Source organism: Pelobates fuscus, chromosome 11, assembly GCF_036172605.1.
Source record: "Pelobates fuscus isolate aPelFus1 chromosome 11, aPelFus1.pri, whole genome shotgun sequence".
Classification (NCBI taxonomy): domain Eukaryota; kingdom Metazoa; phylum Chordata; class Amphibia; order Anura; family Pelobatidae; genus Pelobates; species Pelobates fuscus.
This window is the reverse complement of record NC_086327.1, coordinates 112,103,798-112,125,393: the sequence shown is the minus strand read 5'-3', so window position 1 is coordinate 112,125,393 and position 21,596 is coordinate 112,103,798. Positions and strand designations below refer to the sequence as shown.

The following is a 21,596-nucleotide window of genomic DNA, read 5'->3' as shown; positions in this document are numbered from 1 at the left end:
CGGCGTGGATTCGCCCTGCCACCCGGCGCCAAATGAGCAGTGACCCGCCGCAAGCCCCCAGAGGGGCCCGCAGGCGAAAGCGAGGTGCGAGATCGAGGAGGCAGGTAATGACATACATGGCGGACGCCAACACCAGCCCTCGTGCATGCCAACACGGGACTCTGAAGTACGCCCGACCCGCTAACCGCTCGGCGGCACCTAAAGCCCTCAACCAACGGAGCACATCCCAGCTTCCACAGACTCCCGAAGACAGCAAGGTCAATCGGCATGTCAAGCGGGTCTGTACAGAGGACAGGACCATGTGGAGACCCTCCCTGGGAGACAGAAGCCAATCAAACCACGCGCCCTACCACCGTCCCGAGCCCATATGCCAAATTCTCCGAGTCGGCATCGGCTGACTGAAGAGGACCGACCCAGACAGAGACTGTGCCCCTGCAGGCCCAAAGGCAGAGACACTGCAAAATTCCTCCACACAGTCTGTGTCAAAGTGCGGCTGTTAGCAGAACCGGGGACTGCAGCTATAGAGACTCTCTTTACCGCAACTGAGCTCGGTTCCTACTTAATGAACACTTACGTCTTGCATGCCTGATTTGTTGTTTCACGGAGCCCTGCTTTGCCTAACTACTGTCCCATTGCAGCAGTCTTATACATGCGTTGCCAGACCATTAGAGAGGGGAATACACTTTATCAATACTACTAATTCGACAAACCAGTGTATGACCACGCTCACACTTAACTCATTTATCAGCTTGTCCCCATCCCTCAGCTTGTCCCCATCCCTAATGTGTTTAACTTTGTTTTGCCTCCTCGCAACTTGATAACTAGCAGGTACAGCACCTACTCAGCCACAGCACAGATAGCTTGCAACTCACTAATCTCATGAAGACATACCAGCTAGTCAAACAACCACTGGTCTTGATATTAGTTTAGAGTACACACACGACTCACATCAGCAAGCTTCAACCCACACACCAGCATACCCACTCGGGTCTATACAACCCACATCAAACACGTCTTAAGTTTAACAGCATAAATGTGTTCCCGCACGCCTCTCCATGTCTCACTAGTCGCCAGCTCCCACAATGTAAGTGAACGGTCTGTGCTCTAATTTCTTGCTCACAGTCTAGACGGCAACACTCACATACTGCTTACTTGGTTTTGTAAGGAATGTCGGCACGGAGATATAGCTCGGCCTACGAGTTTACTGTCTGTTAGGCAACACTGTTAGCACAGTAACCCCTGCTTTACTCTACTTAAGAAAACTCCCGTGGCTAGCGTCTCGGAAACTGTTAGTCAGCTCTAATTAGCCTGTCCGTAGTTTCCAGCCATCTATTACAATGTTGAAAGCATGTTTACTTTGTACTCTAATCGATATGACCCAACTAATGTACGACTTAACGTAAACTGACATACTCAACACCAGCATGTGAACCATTTAAAAATGAAAAATGCTTAGTCTAACTTGTTTATCTTAAATATAAAATGTGCAGGCTTGTTTAAACCAGCCATGAAAATCTATAATGTATACTCTTGATCGTGCTATTTTGGCACACCATGCATGATTGTAATCCCCTGCACGCTATAAATAAAGAATTAAAAAAAAAAAAAAAAAAAAAAAAAAGTCCTTTATATTATTGATTTTATCCCAACCGGGGAAGGGGTAAACCTGCATTTTACTAGGAACATGGACACTACAGCACGTGTATTTGTAGAGATGACTGCAGCTTTACGGTTCCTTTAAAGACTGGGCCACCATGATATGGAAGACTTTATGTAGGTAAATGTTCATACTGTTGAAAAAGTGGTAGTAATAATAATAATAGCAGGTGGAATTTGCAGAATAGGCAAAGACATCAGACTGTGTTAATCCAGCAAAAGAAGAAAAACACAAGTGAATGGTGTGTTAGCGAACTGCACAGATTCATTCTATAGACATGCATCTTCAACAATAGGCCATCAAGTTATCATCCCAACAGCTATCGGAATACAATGACAGCTCAATGTCTGAATATCATTAAGTGCCCTTCCTTGAGGGAAAAAAAAAAAAGAAAAAAGGCAAATTCATACAAAATCCAATGCATTTACTATACCATCTGTAGTATAAACCAGCGCATGTGTAGACAAGAAGGCCACTCAACGCACCATAACTACAGCCAACTGTAACCGTTATGGTGCAGGACGTGCTCTGGGGCTATAACAGGTTAAGATATAAAACTGTGGGGGCGGAGCTTGGAATCTGAACGGAGAAGTCGCCATTTTCCAGAGCTCCGGAGAAAAAAAAAAAACGACTAAATCGGCTAAAATACTCAGAACCCGGCAAAAATCTTACATCCTACCGAGAGTACCGGCTCCAACGCAGCTAACTGAGCCCACAGATGCCCTTTTTTTCCAAGACCGGGCAGAAAAACCCGAAAACGAGGCCCCAAGGCCTACCCCGGGAGCGGACACGCGGCTGAACTCGCTTGGGGATTCAGCCCGCATTACACACCAGACTACTCCGACATAACTGAGGCAAGTGAGATGGGGCGCAGATCGCAAAAGCAGCCCCCACACGACCCGAAAAGGCAGAGGGACATAAGCTTAATGCTGCAGACCCCACCTTCACCGGTAAACCTGGCACCACCGGCCTGTCTGTTGGAGGGAGACCACACAGACAACCTCCCCTCTAATACTCCCCTTGCAAAACCAATACTGAGAACAGCAGACCACACAGACTCTCTCCCCTACACTACTCACCCTCCGGAGGCAATGCCGAAGGCAGGAGACCACACTCCTGCCTCCAAAAGCGACATCCGTGAAATGATCACGAGCTTGCAGGACAACCTTAAACGCATGTGGGAGAAGGATCTGGCAGTACTCACCGCAGAGGTACAGTGTGTAACAGCCCGTACACAAGCAACAGAAACAGCCCTGGCAGACCAGAAGCAGGACCTACAAACCCTTGGGGAAACTGTTCTCACCCGGAAAACATCACAGGCCCTGGTGGCCAGACAACTCAATGTAATAGACGATAGGGGCAGGAGGAAAAACATAAAACTACGGGGAGTCCAAGAAAACCTGCAGCTGGAGAGCTGCCCCACTTCGTCAGGCGCTTGGTGGCAACAATCCTGCCATCCAAGCAAGCCAAGCAATTTCAGTTTGATGGTGTATATAGGATTGCAAAATCACCCAAGGCCCCCACCTCAGCACCACGAGATGTTATCCTGCGTTGCTGCACTATGACCGACAAGCTAGGATTAATGGCAGCATTTCGAGGACAAATCTCCTTCGAGTTTGAAAACTGCCAACTTTCCCTATTCCAAGACTTAAGTAGAGACACACTCATCTGGCGCAAGACCATGAGACCACTCACTGCAACCCTCCAGGAAGCAGGTATCAACTACCGGTGGGCGACACCACAGACCTTATGGATAACCAAAGAGGGAAAACATTACAAAATCTCGGACCCTGCAGAAGGACCGGCACTGCTGAACACATTGGGACTAAAGAACCAACACACAAATGTAACCTCAAGCCCCAGGCGAGGGTCAGCGAGGAGCGGAGAAGCCCCTGACCACGGGGAAATACAAGAAGCGACGACCTAACTGGAAGCCAACCTCAATCAACCCCAGTTGAAAAACGGGACAATACTAGTTCTTTAGTACATTCCACAATACCTCAGACTGCCCAAACCCCAACCAAGGGAAGGGTTCCACACACTCCGGAGCTCGAACACCCCTCTTACCCCCCCCCCCCCCCAGCCCCTGGGTTACAGGGGAATAGCAATTGATGGAGCCCACATATCACCCAAGCGGTCCTGCACTCACTAATGCCTAACACTAGCAAAGTCACAACCAGACGGAACAGATAGGCTGCCTCCACAGGCTACTCAACAGGCATATACGGACTCATCTTAGCCATACCCCTTTTAGCTCTGACCTGACACACACAACTAGACCACCCACGAATAGACCTCACCTAGCGAGTCACCACATGACGGAAACCTACACGACCATTCCATAGGAACACACACTAAGCCCTGTTCCACACACGGGGAAATACCCCAGGAATATTGCCTGGTAGAGGACACAAACGAACACCAGTCTCAATAGACCCGGTGCTTAATGCACACCAACACGACCAGGCCAAGATAGTGGTGACAACGTCTACGGAGTGACTCACACACTCCTTTTAGATAGCGACTACACACCGTTACAACCCAATAGCCCTGCCATACCTAAAAACATGTGCCAAACTGTATCTTCAATATACTTCACCTGTACCATGTTATACCGTTGATTTTTTGCTATGGCCATTGCGGCAAAAGTTTGTAAAATCAATACATTTTGCACAGAAAATAAAGAATTAAAAAAATAAAAAAAAAAGATATAAAACCGTTTTAGCATGTTTGGCAACTTAGCCTGGTCCTGCTGGGCAGACACCACACTACATCCAGTCTTCCCGACAGTACACATTGAACTTTGAATACCCACCTATCCATTTGCCAACAAACTGGCTCCCCCCCTTTAAGTAATAAGAAGTTAAATTAACAAAGAAGAAATGTGACAAAAGTAGTTTATTTGAGCACCATCAGCATATGAGCAACATATAACAGAGGCACGTGTAATTTGCATCCAACAGTGGTAAACAGAAGAGTTAAAGGGATACTATGGGCACCATGACAACTTAATTGCTAAGAAACTGTTGTGGTGCCTGGAGTTCCTTCGTCTTACTTTTGAGTGTTAAACCGTTAGTTTAAAACACCCAAGGTGTGTTCCCAGGCACTTGTCTGCATCTTTCGTCTTCTGCTCCAGACTAATGCAGAAGAATTAACGCAAGCAGCAAAAGGGTGGCAGTGATTAGCTGAGCGTCAGCTAACACTCTCAGCCTTTCATTGGCTGCCCATCATGAGTTGAAGGAAGACAAGAACAGTATAGCATTAGGAATACAGATGTGTGAATTCCTTACACTACAGCGCCCTAGTGACTGTTTAGGTGACCATGTCCCCGCAGTCAAGGTTAAAAGGGTGATTTTACTTACCATGTCTCCCTTGCAGCGCTGGTATCAAGCATGGATCTCTACCTACTTGGCTGAGATCATCAAGATGAGAGGCTAGTGTCAAACTCCATGCTGCACCAATCAAATTACCTCTCTAAGATCATCTGAACGTAGTGATGTTTTGTTCCACTATTTTGGTGGAAGCGCCTATAGCGGCTGTCAGTATGAAGAAGGTTAACCCCCTGCAATGAAAATATTGCACTTCCTACAAAGCAACAATGTTTTTAGCTGCAGGGTTGCTGGGGTGGGGGGGTTAGGTCTCATGGTACACAGATCACATAATTGAGATGAACAGTATGGGTGCCTATGGTTTTCCTTTAAAGATTGAAATATACTTATATTTACTTGTAACGTGCAGCCAGTGATAGGCTAAAACAATCAGCTATTGCTCTAAGCCAATCACTATTGTGAGTCCCTCTCTCACAACCCACACTAATGTTTCCACACTAACCTCTCGCAGAAAAGGAGAGCTGCAGACCCAACACATTTTAAGTATTGAACCATTTGAAAACTTCTAACACTTAAAAGGTAGTATGGCACCAGAGGACTTCAGGCAACAAAACAATTTCATAGATATGAAGTGGTTATTGTGCCGGAGGACCACTTTAAAGATAAACAGTTATTTTGATTAAATATGAGAAATCAGCAATGCATACAAAGAATATTTTCAGTAACAGCACAATCCATTTAACCAGGATAAAAGAAAAATATACATTATAGCCCATATCCCGCACACGCCTCAAACCAAGAAAGGCCTCAACACAATCAAAATATAAAGCAAACTTAGTATGCCAGTGTGTCCAGGTCATTAGCTCACTTACTTATTGCAATCTTATATAAAGAAGGAAGTTCGTGCCCTGCACATGACCTCTCCTCCCTACTCACAACGGACAAGCGTTTGTGCAACCACGTGCAAAAAGACCGAAAAAAGGTCAAGGCAAAGCCAAACATGACAATTTTACATTATTTCTTAAAACAATACACACAAACCATTGAGCAAAGCTGGGCACACCTTCCCTTGCCTTACCCACAATGTCAGAAAAAAAACTAAAGTGCATAAATAAACTAATTGGATTATTATTTAAAGCCATCTGGAAGACCATGGAGCATACACACGAAACATACAAAAAATTATTGCTATTTAGTAGCCGTTAAAACTAAATGGTCCGACCAGCTAAGAGGTCATTTCACCAACTGAAACGGAATACAAAACGCTCAAAATAAAGTAAATATCACTGGTTAAAGTTGGAGAGCACATACTTGCAAACTTAGTAATACGCACGTAACTTTTGACATAAATCCTTCATTAGCATAAAATAACCGGTATAACAGTTAAACAAATCATGTTATCAGCTTAACAATACAACTGAGATAGTGAAGTACAAGAATAATAATAAACTACACATAATCCTGACTCTTGGTTTGACATTGCACTTAAAAGTAGTAGAGTTTAGTCAGTCCTATTTTGCGTAAATAAAAGGCACGGAGTTTAATTAACGATAGCTAGACCTTCAAATAAGTGTAGAGAGTCAGATATTAAAAAAGATCCCTGAGGTCTGGACACAAGACCACAGTCCAATAACAGTACCACATGCTCCAGTCTGAACCCCTGTAAAGCAAGAGTACAGATGGCTTTCCTGTTAAGTGTAAATATTTTGGCCTGGCACAGAATCTGGGAGAGACAAGGGAGTCTCATAGGAGAACAATGAAGAAGGCACTGCTTGATCTTTGTGTATCAACTTCCTGTCTCTGCCTCTCACATATATCCAGTAACATAACCCAAAACAAAGCACACCCATTATGTACCTCACACTTGCCTTCGACTAAAACCACAGTTATACGGCAATAAAGCCACAGTGCAATTAGGCTAAGTCTGGAGAGATCGCATTGTAGTGTGAAAAGTATCCCCTGCTACTGTCAGCCATACTGTTCGACATTTTAGTTGACGTGAAAAGAAAAATTAAACAAAGTATTGTTCCATACAATAACCAGAAACGCTGCAGGGCAAACCGCATGCAGAAATATCAACCCTGATAGCCCATAAGTTTACAAAGCTGAGAAGTGTTTGTAGATTAGTCATGAGGTTAATGGTGAGGTCCATGAGGGTTCCTAGAATTCTCTCCCACACTAGAGTGTTTAATATAAAAACATTCAACTCTATAAAGAAAGGGACAAAAATTAATTCTTAACAAAACAAATTGGTATTACTCACACCATTCTAGTCACCTTTTGGAAAAAGTCACAATATAACTAGTTATTACGTATGTTTCATAAGAATGTGAGGTGCAGGTTTCGTTTAAGTGAAAAAGATAAACACACAGGGGGTTAATCCCTAAAGGGTGAATTGTTTAGAATCCAAAATCAACACAAAAGGTGATTTTAAAATGTTTACATCAAAACAGCCCAACTGGAAACATTCTAAAAGCCAGCTACGGGCCACAGCGGGCAATAACAGCCTAAAATCAGCTTGTCTGAGCAGGGCCCTCAACACTCTCTGTTCCTGTGCGTCCAGCTCACCTTGTTGCAAATACATACGTTAGTCCCCGTATTGTACAGCGCTACAGAATTTGTTGGCACTTTATAAATAATATTTGAACACAATTCATTCGTGACATTTCACACTTTCCGGAATAACCCTGTGAATGTTATCCGTTAAAAGTGCGAAATACTAGGAATTCTAAGTAAATTTAAACATTAAGGCTGAAAAAAATAAATTTAAAAAAAAAAAAATACAAAAAGGAACACATGGCTTACTTGGAAGGATTTGTCCAATCTGGCCATAGCAGCCAATACAGACCCCCCCACCTATTTATTTATTTATTTTTTGTTCCTTAAATTTCAGACAATTTACACTTGAGTGGATATTCCCTGACAGAGTAATGCAGGCTTTGCCTGTTAGGACAATAGGGAATAATCAGCAATTAAAAGCCATAAGCACCAACCCCCCACTGAGCTGCTGCTGCTGCCATACCAGCTCAGGCCTGTGGGTGGGTGTCTGTGGGTAGTGAGGTAGGTTAGAGCCCCCCCATCCATACCCCATGATCCTCACACTGCCCACAGGCCACACTTACCTCCCTGGATGTCCTACACCATCAATGTGGGCTGGTAGGGGAGCCACACAGGAAGCAGGGCTAAGCTGGGTGCTGGAGGCGGCCTGGCTTGCCTCTTGCCCGGGCAGGGTGTCAGATCTGGGGGTGCTGAGGGGCCTGGTGTCCCCCCCTGGGGGTTGGTATCCTGAGGCCTGGGGATCACAGGGAGCTGGAGTCCAGCATAGCCCCGGGGGTAGTGCTAGTGCTAGGGCTGTGATAAAGGGGGAGGGCCGGCTTCTCCCGGTGCTTAGCACTCACTGTGTGTGTGAGTCTCTACCAACTGACTCCTCCTCTCCCTCTAACCCCGCCCACTCTCCAGCAAAGCGCCGCCTCATTGGGCGACGCGCGACGTTCCACCAGCCTCCCAGTGACGTAGTGGGGAACTTTGACCAATAGGCGAGCGCGGCAATGTGATTTTTTTTTTTTTTTTTTTTATAGTGCAAGGGAAAGAAAAAAAAAATAAAAGATGAGAGAAAAGGATGGCAAGGGCAGAAAGACTGAAAGAGAGAGGAACATCCGGGGGATCCGTGACGTAAGCGCGCGGTGCGAGCCGGGAAATGTAGTCCAGCAATAGCTGCTGATGTTTTGTTTTGGGTTTTTTTTCTGTTTTTTTTTGGGGGGGGGGTTGTTCAGCAAGTTACTATGAACACCTGAGCGTTCCTGCGCCCTCCCCTCCCCCATTCATCCTCCACTGGGTTACATAATAAATGCATGAAAATAAAGTGTCTGAGTATAAAGGAAAGTTTATTGGATCTTTTATAGTGATTGTAATAAATGTAATATTGATATAATAATTGATAATATAATTCCATTATTGCCATGCAAATCCCATGATGCTCAGCCAAACCTAGCCTAGGAAAGTCCAAAAGACTAGTGAAGGCTAATTTTGGAACCCCAGGTGTTTCTGAACAATTCCCAAGATGGACAATTTCCTCTGGGCAATAATAAAAGACCGGCGATAGCCGCCGTTGGCACCCCAGACGTCGCTCCACCACGTTTCCATACCTCCCAAATGTCCCTATTTTGGAATGACAGTCCCTATTTTGGGCCCTATTTCCTGTCCCTCATGTTTATCCTAATGTCCCTTTCTTGTAGGTGCTCCACATTGTTGGTGTGTCTGAGTGTATAACAGAGCACCACAGCAATAATACTCACGGTTATGTGTCTTTAAAGGAACACTACATTCCTGACAATATAGTTTGGAAATCACAGTTTAGGTCCCCAGCCCCAGGCTGAAAATGTAAAAAAACTTATCTCTTTCCAGCGCCACCTGGGTCCGGTCGCAGCACGTGCCCTGTTCACCCCTTTCCCCCCCTTTCCCCCCATTTGGACCGGGGTGATGGTCCCGGTCTACCTTTCAGGAGCCCCATCCTGTGTTGAGGGCGCGTGGCAACATTACAGCGGCAATGCCTGAAATATTTAAACGCAAGATGGCGTGCCACTGATGGAGGGCCCACTGATGTACTGCAACGCCTGGACCGAATTTTTGAGGCCTTCTGGGACAGCTGAGAGCCCGTCTGAGCCCTGCAGTAGCATGCAAAACATAATTCTCTGAGACTACACAGTCAATGACCCAGCAGACGGCAGGTGTGGCGTACCGTGACTGGGCCCGAGTAGTGCACCACACTACTGGACACTGAGACAGGCAAAATGCAGCCCACCGGATTGCCGCAAAGCCATTACCCGGCACCATACACCATACTGGCTTTCGGAAACAAGAGGGAACAAGCTGACCCCAACAAGCCTACTGTACTATCTTCCTGTGACCACAAGCCTACCCTCAGGTGGGCACTTAGGCCTGAATTGGAGACACTTGTGGTGGGACTCTGTACTGCCTATGCAGGGCATAGGTTAAACCCAAAGCTGAGCTATTGCATTCTCTACCTAAGGCATAATGTCCCAGTATCATATGCTTGGGGAGAATCTTACCTGTTTCTTTTATGTGGAACTCAAGGCTAGCCAGCCTAAGGGGCCTCCAGTGTGTTCTTTCCATATTAATACTCCCCATGTATTCCACTTAATTATTGATTTTATTAAAGACACGGAGGCTCCTATTATGCTTCTCTTTCTTTAATTCTCCCTCAGCAGCGAAGAGAGATATATGCAAAAGAGATAAAAAAGAACAAATAACATAAGCATATTGACAGTGCTATCATGGGTATCCACCCCCTTAGTATATAAGGTGTAGCACTTCCTGTTTCTCCCTCTTTCTTCGCTGCTCCCTCAGATAAGTACACTCTATTTTTATTTATGGTGTGCTCTGGTGGGTTTTTAGCTTGTGACATCTTGTATTGATTTAATATACTGTTGGGATATTCTCTTCCCGTTATCCCTTTATCCCACCTTTACATAATTTTACTTGTATATTTCATTTATTATTTCATTTATTATTATTTACTAAGATATTTTATTGTGCTGTTACCTTTCACTGTGTGACCGGGCTGCCCGCAGTTCGCCCTCTGGGCGCTGCCGTTTTTTCTTTCCCCTCGCCCCCCCTCCGGGTGGGGCTCTCCCCCCGGTCACACACTACCGGGTTTCGCCGGCGGGGCTCGTCTAACACCCCCGCGGCGCTTCCCGGCACTATTTCCGTTGCCGCCGGCCGGATCTACTTTATCCGCGCGGCGGTTTCATTTCCCGCCGCTCGCGAGTGGCGCGCATGCGCAGTTTGCTTGCGGCGGCCATTTTTTCGGTTTCCGTCGCCGATTAAGGCGGCGGCCATTTTCTGTAGCGTGTTTCACGGATTTTGTTCCTCTCACACGCTGGTTTTCGTTGCTCTCTCATCCTCAGACGGGTATAGTCTTTTCCTACCCTCTCTACCTTGATATTACCCTCCATCTCACTATCCTTCCCATCCTGTATCTGGGTTAATCAATCCTGATACTGCCTGTCACTCATATTTCGTTTATTATTTTCCTTACTTGCACTCATTATCCACCATGCAATCTGGTGATAAGTTCCCTGGCAAACTTAGCCCACCTATGGCCAATACTAATACTGACCCCCAGGTTGACCCTGGACTGATGGGCTCAGAAGAATTTCAATGCCTCCTGGACACCACCATGTCCAACTCTATCTCAAAGGCCATATCATCGGCCATGGGCGCTATGTCCTCTACCATATCAGACTCCATTGCACTTGCACTCAGGCAAGTACAGCCTCAATCTGCCCCGGCCTTGGCCCAGGCCCCCCCTGTAGGGACACTACCGGGGCGCAAATCATTGGGCAAACGCAAACACTCACAGGACCCCCCCCCCACGCAGGTTGAACCTGCTCTGATTGACATGCCTCAGGCTGTCCAAGATGGCGCGCAACAACCGCGCAGTAGAGCTTCTGGGAGAGCTACGGCTACCAGAGACTGGAAACGGGCAAGAGCCCAAGATATTATGTCTGACTCAGACGAGGAGGGGGATGAGGGGTCTGACGTCCCGTACTCAGACCCGTACGAGGACGAGCTCTCAGAGGGTGAAAGCCTCCAGGGAAAACAATTCCCTTTAACGCCAACACGTGCCTTGGCACATTCAGGGACGACCGGGGCAGATACTGAACACGACCCTAAAGAGGTTCCGCTTTTCGACCCGGACAACCTGAGACACCCACGCTCTGCTGAGTGGGAACCCTCCGAACATATCGCCCAATATCTGGCCCTCAGGGTGCGTAAGTCCCTCTCTCAAGAGGGCCGTAATAAATTGAGAGCAGAATGCCCCCGACCCATAATTCCTGATGCTGTGGCAAAAACCCCAGAAGTGGACCCCCAGATAGCCCAGTTTCTGGCCAAGACAGGGTGGAAACCTAAAAGGGGACTAGACTATTCCCTCCGTAACTGTCAGGACAAGTTCCTCGACACCCTGGGTCCCGTTACGAAACTTTATGAGATGCTGGAGGCAGCTCAGTCGGGTGAGGCATCATTAGACTTTGAGGTGGCATTTGGCTGGCTCCAACGCCTGGTCTGCATGATCGGCAACGCCAATACCGCCATGTCCACGGAGCGCAGGAAGGCTATCCTGCTGAAAATTGAGCCTAAACTGGCTAGCATGGCCTCCTCTGAACCAGGGGCCGCAGCTAAGGGTCTGCTATTTGGCGACTCCTTCGTCAAGGATCTGGGCTCCTATGTAAAAACCTTCACAGCCCTTGACAAAGCCCAGTCATCTATAAAGAGGGTCTTCCACCAAAAGGTTTTCGGTGGGGCCGGGAGAGGTAGGAGCCGTCTACCCGGCCGCAACCCCCGAGGTTTCTCCAGACCGGGCAGAGGCTCCTTCAACACACAGAGGCAGAACCAGGAGCGTTCCTATACACCATTCTTCCCCTCTCGAGGAAGGGCTTGGAATGCCCGCGGCGGCAGAGGTACAACCCCAGGAAAACGCCCTTATGGTGAGTACGATTTTTCCCCATTTTTCCCATATAAATGTGGGGGGCAGGTTGGCTTTGTTCACTCAGACTTGGGCCACTATCACATCCGACAGCTGGGTGTTACAGACTGTAGAGGGTTACCACCTAGAACTGACGGGTCTTCCCTTTCAGGACTCCCCTCCCAGGGTACCACACATGCCACAGTCACACCGCGACCTCATCTCCGCAGAGATAGAGGTCCTTCACAACAAAAATGCCATAGAGGAAATCCCTCTAGATACCCCAGGTTTTGTAAGCAACCTGTTTTTGGTACCAAAGAAAGGCGGGGGTGTCCGCCCGGTTATCAACCTAAGACCCCTCAATGCCTTTATCCGATACCATCATTTCAAAATGGAGGGCATACACTGCCTCCGAGACCTCCTTCTCCCAGGAGACTGGATGGTGAAACTCGATCTGCAAGATGCGTATCTTACGATCCCGATAACTCCTACACACAGGAACCTATTACAGTTCCAATGGGACACAAGGAAGTGGCGCTTCCGCTGCCTTCCCTTTGGTCTATCCTCCGCCCCCTGGTGCTTTACGAAAGTATTGAAACCAGTGGTTACATTCCTCAGATTACACGGAATTCGTCTCATCATCTACCTAGACGATATCCTCATACTGTCAGAAACGAAATCCCTTCTACTATCACATCTGTCGTGGACTCTGCACCTCCTACAGAACCTAGGCTTCCTAGTGAATTGGGAGAAATCGGTACTACAACCATCTCAGCAGATGGAATTCCTGGGATTCCGAGTCGATTCGGTACAACAAATTCTATGTCTCCCTGCGGACAAGATGTCCAGCATCAAGAAGGAGATCAGGAAGATAAGACACCGTCCAAATATCTCCCTGAGACAACTAGCCCGAGTAATCGGATTACTAGCGGCCTCCATACAGGCGATCTTCCCGGGACCACTCCACTATCGGGCGTTACAGCGCCTGAAAGCTTCTTGCCTACGGAACGGGCAGTCGTACGAGTCCAACATCACTCTAGACGAGGAATCCAAGGAGGAATTGGACTGGTGGTTGACCTACATGGAAGCATGGAACGGACGAGCGATCTTCGGTTCCACTCCGGATATAATAATAGAGTCGGATGCGAGCTTACATGGCTGGGGCGCGCGCTGCGGCTCCATCTCCACAGGAGGCAGATGGTCAGTAGACGAATCCTTCCTCCACATAAACTCACTGGAACTACTGGCAGCCTCATTTGCCATACGCAGCCTCACTCCCAGGAGCGTCTCTTGCTCAATCCTCCTCAAGTTGGACAATATCTCGGCGGTCAGGTACATAAACCATCTGGGAGGTACCAAATCACGCATCCTGGCGGTTTTAGCTCGAGACTTCTGGCATTACTGCTTACAAAACAATGTGTCGGTGACCGCGGAGCACATACCAGGCCTAGACAATTACGCCGCGGACTGGAACTCCAGATACCTGAGGGATCTGGGGGATTGGAGACTTCAACCGAAGGTCTTTTCCAAGATCGCACGGCTATGGGGTCCATTGAGTGTGGATCTCTTTGCATCCAGACTGAACACACAACTTCCTCAATTTTTCAGCTGGCGACCGGATCCGGAAGCCTTGGCAACAGATGCTTTTCTTCAAGACTGGACCGGGGGACGAGCATACGCCTTTCCCCCGTTCAACCTGATTGCTCGGACTCTGGCGTACATCCGACGGTTCAAAGCAACAGTAGTTTTGATAACACCATGCTGGAGATCTCAACCCTGGTTCCCTCACCTTCTGGAAATGGCAATCGATTTCCCACATCTACTGCCGGATCACACGTCCCTGTTAACCAATCCGGATGGGGAGAACCACGACCTGATAGAACGGGGAGTACTCCGTCTCATGGCATGGCTCCTTTCAGGGGACCCTGGGAAATCACGGAAGTTTCGAGAACAACTACCCAACTCTTGGCGAACGCATGGGCACCAGGAACTCGGCGCACATATGCTGCGGCATGGAGAGTTTGGTCCGATTGGTGCCTGGAGAAATCAGTGGATCCCATATCAGCTCCTGTGAAGACAGTACTAGACTTTCTCACTCATTTATTCGAATCGGGCAAGGCGTTCCGTACAGTCAACATCTACAGATCGGCTATCTCGGCTGGTCACGATAATGTAGACGGAAGTCCTCTCGGACAGAACCCCCTGATCTGTCGCCTGCTCAAAGGCATACGTTTTGCACGGCCTCCAAAATCCAGATACGGGTCCTTTTGGGATGTCAACATTGTGTTCAAATTCTTAGAAGAGTGGCCCGACAACTCGGCACTATCACTTAAACATTTGTCTGCTAAATTGCTCATGATTTTATGCTTACTATCCTGTAAACGAGTATCAGATGTACGAGCCTTAGACTGGCAAGCCCGCACATTCACCCCGGAGGGGGTGTCATTTGATATTTCACGAAGAACTAAATCAGCGACTAAGCATGTTTTCTATCCACGCCTCCCGAACCAACAGAAGCTGTGCCCAGTACTGTGCTTGAAAGAATACGAATCCCGTACTTCTTCCCTCCGACCACCAAACGAAGGCCCGTTGTTTATTTCTCTGAAGAGACCGCACCTCCCGGTATCTACACCTACGCTTGCCCGTTGGGCCAAGTGGTTATTAGCTTCAGCAGGGATAGACGTAACAGTTTTCTCGGCCCACTCGGTGAGAGGCGCTATGGCTTCTAAAGCATCGACGATAGGATGTCGATTAGAGGATATCCTGAAGGCCGCAGACTGGTCTACGGAATCCACATTCCGGAATTTCTACTTTAAACCAATCCAACATTTTTCGGAAAGAGTTATTGCTCAGCTTTGAAAGAGCATAATAGGAGCCTCCGTGTCTTTAATAAAATTCCTAGATTTTACTATTAACATGACGTAAAGTCATGATTTTATTAAAGACACGGAGGCGAGTATTATTCCCTTCCCGCCCTCCCTGGGTGGAGGGATTGGATTTGCAAGGATATCGACCTCAAGCGGATGTAACCGTAAGTTCAACTGCCTTTTACAGGTTTTTCCTACATCCTTCAGGTAAGTGGCTCTACGTGCTACTGTGGACATAATCTGATAGATATCTTATGTTTGACGTCATGACGATAATGCTGTACACATTAATTATAACTGTTGTGGGGGTATATGATACAACCAGTCATCAACCGAATATTACCATATTTTCTCCTTTCATTTTAGCCTGAATTATACTGTCATGGTGTTGAAGTACCGTTACTAAGTTCTACAGTCCATCATCAAAGAATGGAATTTTGACTACCGCCCACTGTTCCTGTTCGGGCCAAGTTTATCGTTCAGTTATGGATCTGGTCTTCGGATCGCAGAAGAAAGAGGAAGAAACAGGAAGTGCTACACCTTATATACTAAGGGGGTGGATACCCATGATAGCACTGTCAATATGCTTATGTTATTTGTTCTTTTTTATCTCTTTTGCATATATCTCTCTTCGCTGCTGAGGGAGAATTAAAGAAAGAGAAGCATAATACTCGCCTCCGTGTCTTTAATAAAATCATGACTTTACGTCATGTTAATAGTAAAATCTAGGAATTAATCTACTGTTCAACTTCACATGCACGGTGCTCCTACTTAACTATTTTTTATTTTTCCTTATACCCTTACTGAACCTTATGCTTACCATTATACCTACAAAATTGTGCCACTTTCTCTTGCCATGTATATGTACTACATTGTTATTATTGCTTGCTTATGCTGTTGTGGCATCGTGAGCTCTTTTGTTATCTTGTGCACAGGAAAAATAAAGAATTTAAACCTGATGATCTCAGCCAATCCAATGCTTGGCAAAACACCGCTCTGCTCCAATCAACAGCTCCTCATAGAGCTGCATTAAATCGACACATCTCTACGAGGAATGTTCAGTGTGTGAATGCAAAATGTGGAGACACTAAACGTCAGTGCTCCACATTGTGCAGCTCTGACCCAGGGAGCACCTCCAGTGGAGTGGTCGTGTGAGTAACTTTTCTCTGAAAAAGCAGTGTTTACATTAAAATGCCAGCAGAAACATAGATAGAAACATGGAAACATAGAATGTGACGGCAGATAAGAACCATTCGGCCCATCTAGTCTGCCCAATTTTCTAAATACTTTTATTAGTCCCTGGCCTTATCTTATAGTTAGGATAGCCTTATGTCTATCCCACGCATGCTTAAACTCGTTTACTGTGTCTACAGCAAGGACAGGCTGTAGACACAAGATAAACTACATCAAGCTGTAGTTGTTCTGGTGACTATATTTGTCTTTTAAACTGTGTTATTGTTCTAAATTACATTTTAGTTTAAATAATTATTATTAGTAAGTTACCTAAGATTTCTGAAAACAGCCCCACCCTGGCCACACATCCCACTCACACTTTAAACTAAAAGTGTCCCTCTTTGTCCATTTGAAATGTGAGATATGCATTTTCCGTGGTGCTCAGCTATTAGGCCTAGTAGATAATAGTAAACGACTACAGCAGTGAAGGCTAACTTTGGTGAGCCATACATTTTAAACTATCTTTCCTTTAATTGTTAGCCAGCCTATAGGCATTAAAAAAATTACTAAAACAAAGATTGCTAACCGTGACCCTTAGGATCCTGAACTACAATTACCATGTTGCCTAGTTAGTAAAGGCTGTCTGAGCATCACAACTAATGCAGTGCCAAGGGTGGCCATCACTGGCCTAAATTGGTTTTGGCTAATGACCATTACTAAATCACTACAGGCGCTCGTCCATGGCTGCGTTGATGACATAGATATCCTATGTGGGCAAGGTCACCTCAAGGACAGGATTTTTCGTGTTGGTCCTCTGGCAACATTAGGTGGGTTTGAGTGTTTGTAGTAAGTGAAAAAAAAATTGGCATTAGTGGTTCTGTTTTAACAGGTATGTATATTAAAGGATCACTATAGGGTCAGGAACACAAACATGTATTCCTGACGCTATAGTATTTAACCCACCATTTAGGTGGCTTGCCCCCCCCCTTAGCCTCCCTATAAAAGTTTAAAACTGACCTTATTTTCAGCGCCGCGTGGGTCTGCGGGCGATGGCAGGGCCCCCTTTGTAACATCATCAAAATGGACAATTTTTAACAGGGTGGGGCCAAATGCCGTTTTGGCCAAACAGGACCTCCTCATAGAGATGCATTGAATCAAGGAGCAAAACTCAGCGTCCCCATGCAGACTGTGATTAACGCTGAACGGCAGGGCTGCTTACTGTGCAGCCCTGAGCCAGGAAGCCCCTCCAGTGGCCATCTAAGGAGGGGCCACTTGGAGATGTCCCTAGGGGCAATGTAAACACTGCCCTTTCTCTGAAAAGGCAGTGTTTACATGAAAATGCCTGAAGGGAGCAATTATACTCACCAGAACAACTACATTAAACTGTAGTTGTTCTGGTGACTATAGTGTCCCTTTAAACATGATCAATAAACTTTTTTTAATTAATGACAAATAACTTAAATGAAAGAGTTGGTAAATGTGGGAAAGCGAATGCCACTCCATAGAATTTATGTGGTGCCAGTAATTAATCATGTTAGTGTCCATGGATTCTTACCACCGGTGACTGATCAGTTTCTTCTGGGAACCTGTGAAATCTATAGATTGTTGAGCAGAAATTCCATGGGCCTCCAGTCAGCAAGTGTAACTGTTTGTGGTAAAACATGACCAATGCAGCAGCTAGTAGAAGGTACCATGAATTCTAAGTCACAAGATCAGAATAAGTACCTGGAGCATAGTCCTCACCATACTGGATACAGTATCGGGATACATCACTGATCTTGTAGTCTTACTGTAAAGATACATGTCATTGCGCTACGCCACTCACCTAGTGCCCCTACCTCCCACATCAGTTTCACACCCTCAGACAAATCTGACAGCATTTCTGATGTTAGGCACTGCAACTCCATTCCTTTTAGGATGTTATGATGCCACAACAAATCATGATGTTATCACTCATGTTTTGGGTGTGTGGCTATCAAGGAAACAGCCCAGGCCTACAATTACTTGATCTTTTTTTTTTATCTGTTCAGTGCCCTGTAGTGATTTCCTGGTGATCCCAATAGCTCATTCCTGATTATCTGTGATTTCCTGGTTATCTATCTTGTTTATCTGACTACTCTAATCTGTGTGCTCCTTGACCCGGCTTGGCTTTTCAATACAGAGTTTTCTGGAATTCCTGACCTCACCCTGTCTTACTTGTTTCCGATACTTTGCCTGCTAAAGGCATTGCTTTGAGCCTGGCCACTCTTCAGTCCACTAATATGCTATTATCATTTGTTCCTCTATTGATTACGTTTAAGCACTGCGTGTAGGATGGGCATTCTTAATTTAAATATAGTAAAATCTTTTTCATTTATTTCAGTCTGCTGGTGTTGGCTCTGCCCCGATCTGCCTCCTGGCCGACATAATTAAAAGTGGTGATCTCAGCCAATCACAATGCTTTCCCAAGCATTGGATTGGCTGAGATTGCCAAGGAGGTGGGCTGGGGGCAGGGCCAAACACCATGCTGGCCAATCAGCATCTCCTCACAGAAATGCGTTGAATCTATGAAGAAAGTTCAGTGTTTCTATGCAGAGGGTGGAGACACTGAATGGCAGTGCTGTTTCCAGGAAGCACCTCTAGTAGCCATCTGAGAAGTGGTCAGTGGAGTCAGGGCCGGCGCGTCCATAAGGCAGCACAGGCGACCGCCTTAGGGCGCCAGAGCAGAGGGGCACAAAAATCTGAATCCCCTGCCTCTGGCTGCGGACACAGATTATTCAACTCCCCTGTCTCCCTGCAGCCAGAGCGGAGTGCTATTGAGTCCTGGTGAAAAATAGTGGAAGTCACGTCCCCTCCTCCTTACATCATCAGGAGAGGCCGGCCGACTGACTTCCCTGGCTGCAGGCTCCAATTCCTGTCCCACCTGATGACCAGGGACAAGGCTTCCCCCTCCCTGGTCCAAGGTAAGATTTAGGGAGGGGTGGATACACTTTTTAACGCAGCCTCTGCCCTCCATCTACAGCCCCTACACCCCCACTCTACAGCCCCTGTCACTCCCTCTACAGCTCCTGTCCCCCCCTCTACAGCCCCTGCCCCTTTTCAGAGCCCCTGTTCCCCCATCTACAGCCCTGTTCCCCCCTCTACAGCCCCAGTGTGTACCCTCTACAGCCCCTGTGTGTACCCTCTACAGCCCCTGTGTGTACCCTCTACAGCCCTTGTGTGTCTCCCTCACCAACCCCTGTGTCCCCCTCTACAGCCCCAGTGTCCCCCTTCTACAGCCCCTGTGTGTCCCCCTCACTAACCCCTGTGTCCCCCTCTACAGCCACAGTGTCCCCCCTCTACAGCCCCTGTGTGCCCCCTTCTACAGCCCCAGTGACCACCCTTCTACCTCCCTTACCCCGTTCTACAGCCCCTGCCCCCCCCCTACTGCTCCTGACGCCAAACTCTACAGCCCCTGAACCCCCCCCCCCCCACTTACATTCACTGTGCCCCCTCTATAGCCCCTGACCACCGGGGATAAGGTGGTCTCAACCCCCTCTCAGCCCCTGCCCCCCCCCCCCATCTACATCTCCTACCCCCTCTACAGTCCTTTACTGCTCTGATACACATCCCAACTACAGCCTCTATCCGCCCACATGCAGCCCTTATCCTCTACTATAGACCCTAACAGTGTCTGTATGTCTGTGTGTGGCTGTATGGCTGGAAAAAAGATAGAGACAAACAAAGAGGCTGGGGGAAGTAAGAGATACACAAGGGGGTAAGAGACACACAATGGGGTGTAACACTAAAAGGGGTTACGAGATACACAGGTGAATGCATTTTATTTGGGGAGGAGGGGAGCAAAATGCATCTCTGTCTGTGCAGCCAAAAATTCTTGCACCAGCCCTCAAGCTGTAATGTAAACACTACCTTTTCTCTGAAAACACCATGTTTACTGCAAAAACCCTGCAGGGACTGATTATACTCACCAACAAATACAATAATCTGTAGTTGTTCTGGTGACTATAGTGTCCCTTTAAGTAAAGCCCATTCTACTAAGGGTGCTTATCCATACAGCATTTTGCTCTGGGTGGACATAAAATGATATACTCGATATGGCACAAACCAGAGAAATCAAGTAATTTAAGTTAAAGAAACAGCAATGCTTCTATATAAGATTAATTTATATCAAAGAAAAATATATGTGTAACTCGTAGAACTATCTATTTTTACTTTTATTATGTCTTTAAGTTATGTATTTCGTGCCAGACTGAGGGTTACCATTTGTTTTTCCTCCTCTGCAATATTAAAACGCATATCAGGCAAATCCTATACCATTTATACATGTATTTCAACATTGTCACAGTATGTTATTTTATATAAAAGACAATTATATTAAGGCAATTCTGACTCTTCAAGACACCAGACTCGCCAGAAGCATTCTTTTAATGGCTTACTCCACAGAATTTAGCACTAACGTAAGAAACAGGCTCCGTAGGAAGGACCTGTAGGGGTTCTAATTCCACAGGACAGGGCTATTATAAGTAGGAGCAGCAAAATTTATGATGTTTACCAACTGGCTAAATCCTAGGAGGGCTGCAAATTCACTATTTTGATGAAGAAGCCTTGAAATGAATGTAAACAAAATTTTGTTCAGAGATGCTCATGAATTCAGTAGTGCACTATAACCGTAGTTTAATTTGATATTATTGAGAACCATCTGTTCTTATTAGACTATTATTAACATTTATTCATAGAGTGCCAACAAATTATGCAGTGTTTGATATTATACATAAAGAGGAGCCATCGTTTCTGGAAATTACATCACTAAATAAATATTGACAATCACCTTTAACTCCTGTTACTCCCTTTTTTCATGCGATGCTCCATTTAAAAAATGCGTGTGTATTTATATATATATATATATATATTATATATTTATTTATCTATATACAAAAAGAAAGCACCTCGTTCCTCATTTTCCTACAGAGCGTCGCAATTATGGAACGACCTCCTACACACTTTCAAATCTTCCCCAAGTCTAAAATCCTTTAAAGGGAGACTAGAGTCACCAGAATATCTACAGCTTATTGTGTATTTGTGAAGAAATCCCTCTGTGTTAGGTA

The 21,596-nt window shown here is 46.2% G+C and overlaps 1 protein-coding gene across 7 annotated transcripts in view; it reads right to left on the bottom strand.

The window, feature by feature from the left end:
• The window catches only part of RERE (arginine-glutamic acid dipeptide repeats), a 282,428-nt gene extending 274,018 nt beyond the window's left edge, over positions 1-8,410 (bottom strand). For all 7 annotated transcript variants that reach the window (XM_063436525.1, XM_063436530.1, XM_063436528.1 and 4 more), the window contains exon 1: positions 8,109-8,410. The gene's annotated coding sequence lies outside the window, so the exon portion shown is untranslated. The remainder of the gene's footprint in view (positions 1-8,108) is intronic.
• Between the last annotated feature and the right edge of the window lie 13,186 nt (positions 8,411-21,596).